Source organism: Schistocerca gregaria, chromosome 5 (genome assembly GCF_023897955.1).
Source record: "Schistocerca gregaria isolate iqSchGreg1 chromosome 5, iqSchGreg1.2, whole genome shotgun sequence".
NCBI classification, from domain to species: Eukaryota; Metazoa; Arthropoda; class Insecta; order Orthoptera; family Acrididae; genus Schistocerca; species Schistocerca gregaria.
In genome coordinates, this window is record NC_064924.1 from 156,438,028 (window position 1) to 156,447,066 (window position 9,039).

A 9,039-nucleotide genomic window follows, 5' to 3' on the forward strand; every position below is an offset into this window, starting at 1 on the left:
ATCGAAGTGGGGAGACGAGGACCGACTTGGTTCAATACTATTCTGTTAAAAGAAAGTCCTAACAGCCAATCTGAGGGCGGTTTGGGAGGCATCTCATATTCATGATGCCGCGTACTGGTCCTTCCTTATATTTTATCCAAACAATAAAAACTACAGCTTTCAAAACATACATGGTTCGTCTTTGTAATGCCAATCAACGTTAAATAATAGAGGTCATGAAAGTAAAGCAGCGAATCCACTAACAAGGTCTGATGTGAAATTTTGCGAACAAATGGTATTATATTGTATCGAAGTTGAGTCACCGTTTGTTGTTTCTCCACTTTTTCTTCCAATTTGAGATATTTAATTTTGCAGTGTCAACGTAATGTTATCATTACATATAAAAAGATCAACTGAAAACTACATAAAAGTAAAATGTCAGGCTGTACAGAAGGACGTTATTTTCATGAGTAGGCTGTTTTATTTTTGAAATAACCACGTTATTCTTATTTTCGTTTTCGTGACGTTTCTTCAGTCATTTTTGTTGTCTTGTGATGTTAAGGATGAATAAATGTATTGTTATTTAGATCACAACTTCTCCGTGTGTTCTGATTAACATCACCTTGCCGTTTTTATTAGATTACAGATTATAAAAGAGAGTAGCAAGCTTGCAGTGTTAGATTTAAGTATGTGTATATTTTCATAGACCGTTACCACGTTATTCTTGGTATGCAACCTATTCATCTCAGAATAGTAATTGCAACCACCGTCCTCAGTTATATCCATGTACACAAGAACTGTGCTTGTCATTTAGGTAGAAAAGTAATCTACCTTAAAAATATTAAATTTATACCAATATGGCGTTTGAGAGTTTTTTGCGCTTTCTGTCAGCTTCAGTTCTTGGGGCCAGATACATTCTCAGTCTCACCAAATCATTTATACCAAAAATGACCATTTCAGAATGTCGTGCCTTCTTGGAAAAGATTTCAATGGGCTTCTGTTGTTACGGTAATTGTTTTTTCTCCATCTTCAGACGTATAGAAACACCGCAAATGAGGAGCGACAGAACGCAGTTTGTACATCGTGCGCATATATCTAGTCCTCTGGATGGTACAGCTTTCATTCGCCTAGTTTGTCACCTGCTTCGAGATGCAAACGGTTCTAATAGCGCCGAATTTGCTCCTTGTTAGAGCTTCCCCGTGCTGAGTTCCTACGTAGTAAGACACTCCCTAGACAGTTCCCGCGAGGTCTGTAGGAGGCGCTACTATGGCTTAGACGAACCAAGCCCCCTGAGCAGTCACCACAAAGAAAGAATTTTCACGTGAATGGCTGCCCCTACAGCTGGATTTTCAAGCATAGTAACGACGACTGGCGTAAACTCGGTAAAACAGAAGTGTGCGGTGTCGACAGAATTTCGCACCGCGACCACTTTTCTTTCACTTGCTGCTCGCTATAAGACCCACTGCCTAATTTCTCACTGTGAGTCGTTTTCGGCTGGCCACCATCAATCCCTCCGACTCATATGTTTTATTCTCTTTATCTGTTGAAGCAGCTTTTTACTTATCCACATACACTGTATTACAAAAATGGGTGTACATATACTATACGAGCTGTTCATGCAGTAAAACTGCCACATGAAGCATGACGTTTTAATTTATTACTTCTTTACTACTAACAGTATCCGCGACACATTCTGCAGTCAGTATTCATATACTACTGAAAAACCAGCAACATTATATCATTGTACGACTCTTAGTTTAGGAGATATGGCATCATAAACACTTAGATACCTGAAAAACTGCCGCATCATACATGGCGTTTAAGTTTATTACTTCTTTGTTACTAAGTCTATTCACAACACATTTCGCAGATAGCATTCAAATATTCCGCTGAGTCTACCTACAAGAATCTATCATTGTTCGACACATAGTTCGGAAGATATAACGTAAAATACTGAGATGTGAGAAACACTGCCGCAACATGCATGGCATTTTAATCTATTGCTCACATACTACTAATTCTGTTCGCAAAACATTTCACAGACAATATCTACATATACCTGCAATAACATCTCAATGTGTGACACATAGTTCAAGAGATATGTCATCAACACTGAGCTGCGTGAAAATGAAACTCCAGGAAGAAATTCGCTAGAAATATCGGTGAAACATGGGTACAAGTACTTGTGGAATGCGTTAAATATATATGAAATATATTTGACATATGTGGACGTGGGCAAAGCCAGGGGTAGAAAATTCATCATAAACCACTGGAACGATTTCAACCAAATTTGGTACATATATTAGCTACGAATTGGAAAGAAACACTGTGGAGATAAGAGCCACCAGCCTCCATTGGGATGGGGCTGATAACGTGAAGAGAGGATAGGGGAAGTAGACTGAGAGATGGACAGAACAATGGGGTAAGGAGTAAATGGGCACAGATAGGGGGAGTGGGAGATGGACAGGGAGAGGAGGCGGAGATGGACAGAGAGAGGAGACATGAGATGGACACAAAAAGAAAAGAGTAGGATATGGACAGAGACAGGGGGAAGAAGAGATGGGCAGGAAGAGGGGGAGGGAAGAGATGGGTAGGAAGAGGGCGGAAGAAGAGGTGGGCAGGGAGACAGGGGAGGAAATGGATAGTGAAAATTAAGAGGAGGTGGACAAGGGAAAGAGGAGGAGATGGACAGAGAGGGAGGAGGAGTTGCACAAAGAGAGGGGAGAAGGAGATGGAATTAGATGGGAAGAGGGGCAAATGGACAGAAGGGGAAGAAGCAGATGGACAGAGGGTGGAGCAGCAGATGGGCATCGAGAGGGAAAAGAGACAGAGAGAGGGGTAGGAGGAGATGGAACAGAGAGTGAGGGGTGAAGGAGGTGGACAGAGAGATGGGGGTGGAGGAGATGGACTTGAGGAGGATGAAGGAGGAAATGGACAGAGAGAGGAGGAAGGATGAGATGGACTAATAGAAGACTGCAATAAATACATACCCTGGCAGTACTCAGCTACTTTAAAATACAGTAAGAGTTTTGTAGAAAGGAAATATAAATAAATTTTTCGTAATTTGGGAGGAAAAATAATAGAAGTTATGATACATGACAGATGTTAGAAACGTCACCATGATGTCTGTGGGTGAATACCTCGGTATTTGTCATCAATCTGTTGACCCACAGACACCATACTTGGTTGTGTATTAGTGGTAGGATAATTTTACTAAGCAAGATCTAACTTGTTGGGTATGACTAAGTTTATGTACAAGTTTCTGGTGCCTTAGGTAACAATACACCGGCACTGTTAAAAATACTACCTTATACTTAAGAACAGTTTTAAAGTGACATTTCTCTATGAATGATCTATTTATATTTAGCCTAACGTATCTATATGTAATAAAATCTGTTGTCGAAGTGTCTTGTCCCCTCCTCCCTCCCCCCCCCCCCCCCCCCCCCCCCCAGCATGATACCCAGTTATACTCCCCTGACATTTAAAGGCATCATCGTTTAACCGTACACCGCTGTTATGCCATAGCCCCTGCCCCACCCACATGATCCAGAACGCTAACAACGCCTCATTCCTTGTCCTCCTTCCCAAAAAATCGCTCCACGTTTGCTGCAATAACTTCATCTCTTTATGTTGCCATTCGTGGTTCAAAATCAATTCTGTCAAAATCCAATCAGGAGTTATGAGACGTACTACCTGGCCTGTCCATTTCCTTGATATCCACATACCATCCATAACTATTACATCCAGCATGATGTTGGAAAATTTCGGTCACAAATTTCTAAAACTTTTAGAACAGACTGGGAACTCAATACCTTCCATAAGAACTCATGTCTGTGGTACAACCATTTCAAGTAACATATTTAATTCAGCCTTTTCTTCTTAAGCAATTTAATTAGATGTGACTCACAATCAGAAAACTACGTTTCGAACAAACAAACAAACTCAATATGGTAACAATTTGGAAGGGATAGCCTGTTCTGTCTTCAGAAAAGCCACCTTCTCCTTGGTCCTCTTATATCTCTCTCTCCTACGGTCTATAGTCTATAACAAGTCTGACTATTCTTCCTGTCCCCATTCTCTCAATACGCTTCTACCATTTGTATATTTAATTCCTTCCTTATTTCAGAATTGTTTATCTGAACTATCAGAGCACTTCCTTGTACGTACCTTAAAAATTTTCATTTCAGCTGACTGAATCCTTGGTCTTTCGTAGGTACCGTCCAGGTCTCAGTTCCGTATGTGAGCGTAGGTGTTGCCATTACTTTGCAGAGTTTTGTTTTTCGTATATTTCTTGATTGTATTGGCTAGTGTTCTATGTACAGTTCCATATATGATTTTAAACTTATTACTTACTGGAGATGTCATTATCATATTCACAACTTATATCACATTCTAACAGCTCAAAAATTTGTTTACATTAATCAAACAGAGACAAGTTCACCATGTGTAGCATACAGTACTGACGCACAACGGCGACTCTACATGGTGACCACCAACATCGATAAACACGTTGTACCTACAAATACCGTCCTGATACACTCTCTCCATCACCAGCAGCGGTTCATAAGTATGGCTCCACACTCGCTGTGAATATCTTGAGGCAAGTATTTTCCTCCATAGACTTTTTTATTTCAGAAATAACCACTTAAGTGCATGATTTAGCTGTCAGTTAACTTCGCCCCTTTTATCAGATCTCTGATATTTCCATCGCAGTAAAGAAACTATAAGCATATAGTACCATATATTCCAGACATCAATGTGGAGCAACTTGTTGCGATTGCGTCCTCAATAACGGCTTCGCACAGTGACGGTAGTTCCGAGCACAGCAGAGGTTGGACAGAAACACCACAGAGGCTACACATTACCATGCCTAATACGGCGTAGGAAACCTTTTGACATTCAAAACAGCTTCGAGTATCTCAGAACGGATAAATCCAGATTCTGCATTGTTTTCAAGAATATCTTATACCATTCTTCCCGCAAAATAGTGGGAAGTTCAGGTAACAGTGATAAAGTTGGATAGCGATCAGGCACTCTTCTCTTCAAACTAGACCACGAAGGCTGAATAATATTGAGATCTGATGACTGTAGTGGCCAAAGGGAATGCGAAAATTCACCCCCATGCTGACAAAACCAATCCTGAATTATGCGAGCTGTGTCAACAGGGGCCCTGTCGTCTTGAAAGACAATCTTAACATTGGAGAACAAACATTGTACCATGGAATGGATCTGATCAGCCAAAATAATCCTTGCCGGCAATGCCGATCTTGCAAAGAAATCATGAGGCCCATGGAAAAAATTCCACATTATGGGTGTCCAAATCATAACCCAATTCTCGATATGTTTCACGACTTTGACATGTCTTGTCCAGATGTTGAAAACGGTGTGAATCAGAATTCATCCGACCAAATGACTTTCCCCGTTGCTCCATAGTCTAGGTTTTACGGCTTCGACATCACCTTTCTCTGTTACGGGGATTTACGTCACTGTTGAATGGTTTTGAAACTCCAGCTCGCCCTGCATTATGTGCCTTCGCGTTGCTCTGAAGCTGACAGGGTTCGTGCGTGCGACATTCAGTTCTGTAGCTGGTGTTCAAAATGTTAAAATGTGCGTGAAATACTGTGGGACTCAACTGCTAAGGTCATCAGTCCCTAAGCTTACACACTACTTAACCTAAATTATCCTAAGGACAAAAACACACACCCAAGCCCGAGGGAGGACTCCATGACTGCAGCGCCCGAGACCGCTCGGCTAATCCCGCGGGGCTGTAGCTGGCGTCCTCTCAGTTGTCGTCACAATACTCTTCAATTACCGCCTGTCACGGACACTCAACACACAATTACGTCCGTGTTGTGAGTTGGCGGATGAAGCTTTTCCATTTTCCCTGTATGAGGTAGCCTATAAATCTTCGTTACGGTGATTCTTAAAACACCAAACACTCGGCTTCTGTGGTTACGGAGCACTCACCATACGAGCACAAACAGTCTACCCGGTTTCGAATTCACTTAGCTCAGACAAAACGCACTCACAACTACACACAATACTATTCTGACCACGACTGATACTTGGAACTTGTTGAGGACATTGCACAGGTGTTGTTCGTGGTCAAACACAACAACGCAACCTGCTCTCATGCAAGCATGCATTTCTCGCGGTGTTTCCATATTTTTGTCTAATCCCTGTATCTCAGACGTGAAATCTCCTTTTTAAATACGGAGTTCATGTCTGAGACCAGATATACTCATAACTACCTTTTGCAGCTTGAAAGCGTTAGTTAGACACTATTACATGTTGCTTCCTTCTCACTGATGTGTGGAACATGGTGCTATGTTTGCGTTTACATGTTTATAACGTGATGCAAACAACGGTGATCGTTTGATAACGCTCAAGGTGGCGAAATTAGCTAATAGCTAAATAATGAAATAGAGTTGTTACTTCAAAAATAAAACAGCCTAGGCAGCAAAATCACTTAAGAAATCTCTCATCACACCTGGTGTCTCGTCAGCGATCAGAGCTCGTGCCAGCAGATCCTCTCTGTCTACAGAAGACTCGTAAATTAAACACTTCATCCGATTCCACAGGAAGAAGTCGTATGGAGTTGAATCAGGCGATCGTGGGATGCGGGTCTGTGGTTCAGGTTCTGGCGAGGGGATTGGGTTTGAGGGGGGAGGGTACAGTAGTTACTATCTCCTTCCCTTTGCCACCGTCCCGCCTTCCGCCCCCCTCCTCCATCTCCCTGCCGCCAACAGAACTTGTCAACATCACTTTTAACCTGCAACAGATGACCACTGATTCCGTTACGGTTTTTCCTTAGTGGAGGGTATTTCTTTTTCTGACACGCTTTATTCAATAACTTTTGGTTTGTCCGGTTCTACCTGTGGACTCACGAACAATGCCAGATTTGTTGTTGGCAGGAAATGTAGTCAACTAGTTAATTCTCAACATTACCTAAAGGGGGCGGAGTCTAAGACAGGCAACTGAAAAGCATCCTGTGATAAACAAACACGGCTTCTCATTTTCAACAATTCCTTGTCATTTTCGTGAAATTTAGTTTACACAATTTTGAATCCGCTACACCCGTAGCTCGTACACTTTATAGGTGGTAATGACGTAGTTGCTGCACATGCAGAATTTACCAGACGGTGCTGCGACGAAACACCTATTGTCTGCGCAGTTGTTCATGTGCGTGTTGACGTGTAACCTTCAACTATATGTAGTATAGTCTCTTCATATTCGGAAGTGTGGCATTTCCTTGGAGCACTACAGCCCATGCTCTTTATGGTGAAGGTACCTATTTCTTGAAGTCGTTGTTTAACTTAGACGAAGACTTTGTGCAGTAGAGTCCTATGGTGCAGGTCACGCTCGTGATTAGACTCGAAGCAGAGCAAACAACATGGTGTAACGCCTGACCTAATGCCCTTCATTTTGTCTCCCCCTTTTACGTACCATAACAGCCAAATCCGAGACTTCTCTCTCTCGCTCAGCAGCTGTAGATGAGCTGGACACTTAATCTGTAATTATTTTAGAATGGAACGACATAGGATCCTATGCAAAATATTGTGTCGTCAGTCTCCTCTACAAATCTGGAAGTTAGTAACCAGAATTTTCGAACACTGTATATTTTGCAGTAACTGTCGATCACAAATAAACCTATTGTTCTCGTCTACTCGTACTAACTGTTTAAAAAAAGACTACAGACTTAAAATTCTAAAGCTTCTAACAGGTCGTACATGGGGATGGCATTCGACACCATCCTCTACACTTACCTTCAAGTTTTACCGCCCCTTGCAGGCCGTACTGTACCAAGCCTTCAGCCTCTTACCTCTCTCACATCCAACCCCTACCAACCTATTAAATCCCCCCCCCCCCTCTCTCCTGCTGTCCTGGAAAATCTTTGCAAATCCTATACAGCTTGTAGACTTGATCGTGAAAACCCCGTAGTCTCTCTAATTCCAATCTGCTGTCACGCATATATATACGCCCATTCCTCAACCTCTGTATCCTCCACACCCTCTCAAAAGGAAATTTCAACAGTCCCTTCTTCTACTCCAGAACTCACTGCTGTCATTTACCTATTGTAACAGCCGTAACTCTAGCCCCCATACTCTCTCTTTAGACGAAAGTCCAATAGCCCTCCCAGGCTCCTGACTACCATAGCCGGCAGGAGCGGCCGAGCGGTTCTAGGCGCTTCAGTTTGGAACCGCGCGACCATCACGGTCGCAGGTTCGAATCCTGCCTCGGGCATGGATGTGTATGATGTCCTTAGGTTAGTTAGGTTTAAGTAGTTCTAAGTTACAGGGGACTGATGACCTCAGATGTTAAGTCCCATAGTGCTGAGAGCCATTTGAACCATTTGACTACCATACTCCATCCTTGCTCTTCCCTCATCCAGACTCCACTTATCAATCAGACACTTCCCAGCCCAGCATCAGCTTCCCTCCCCCACCCCTTACTCTCACAGAAAGCGACAAATTAGCCCATCAGTATCGCCGCACGAAACACCACCTTCCCTTACTTCGCTTGTGGGAGCTGACATCCATGGACTTGTCAGCTTCGACGTCTTTATCATAGCAGCAAGCAGCAGACACCACAGCCTTCTTTTTTTTTGTTGTAGTGGTAGTAGTACCACAAATATAATCTTTACTGTATTTAATACCACTATTTTATCCGTTCTGTACCACACTATGTAGATTATTTTTTAACAGAATTAGACTCAAGAACCACTGTCAGCCCAATTATCCTTCTTTCGCACCCTCGTGGTGGGAGGGGGAATTAAATGGCCGTACGCTGGTTTCATGAACAACGTATAACGCCGCTATTCACCAATGGACGAACGAGCGGGTTTCCCCTGGCGAGATGCTGGCAGTGAAAGCGAAGAAGATGACCGACACATTCTGCCCTGTGCTCTTGACACCATTCTACGCAAGAGAGGAAAATATTTAGCTTTCAGAAGATATGCCACTGGTCGTTTAGAGCAAGTGCGCAGTGTCTTTGCGTCACACGGAGAAGCTGACGCCATCGGTGCAAGAATCAGGGTGTGTCTGGAGACAGCCTCACTGC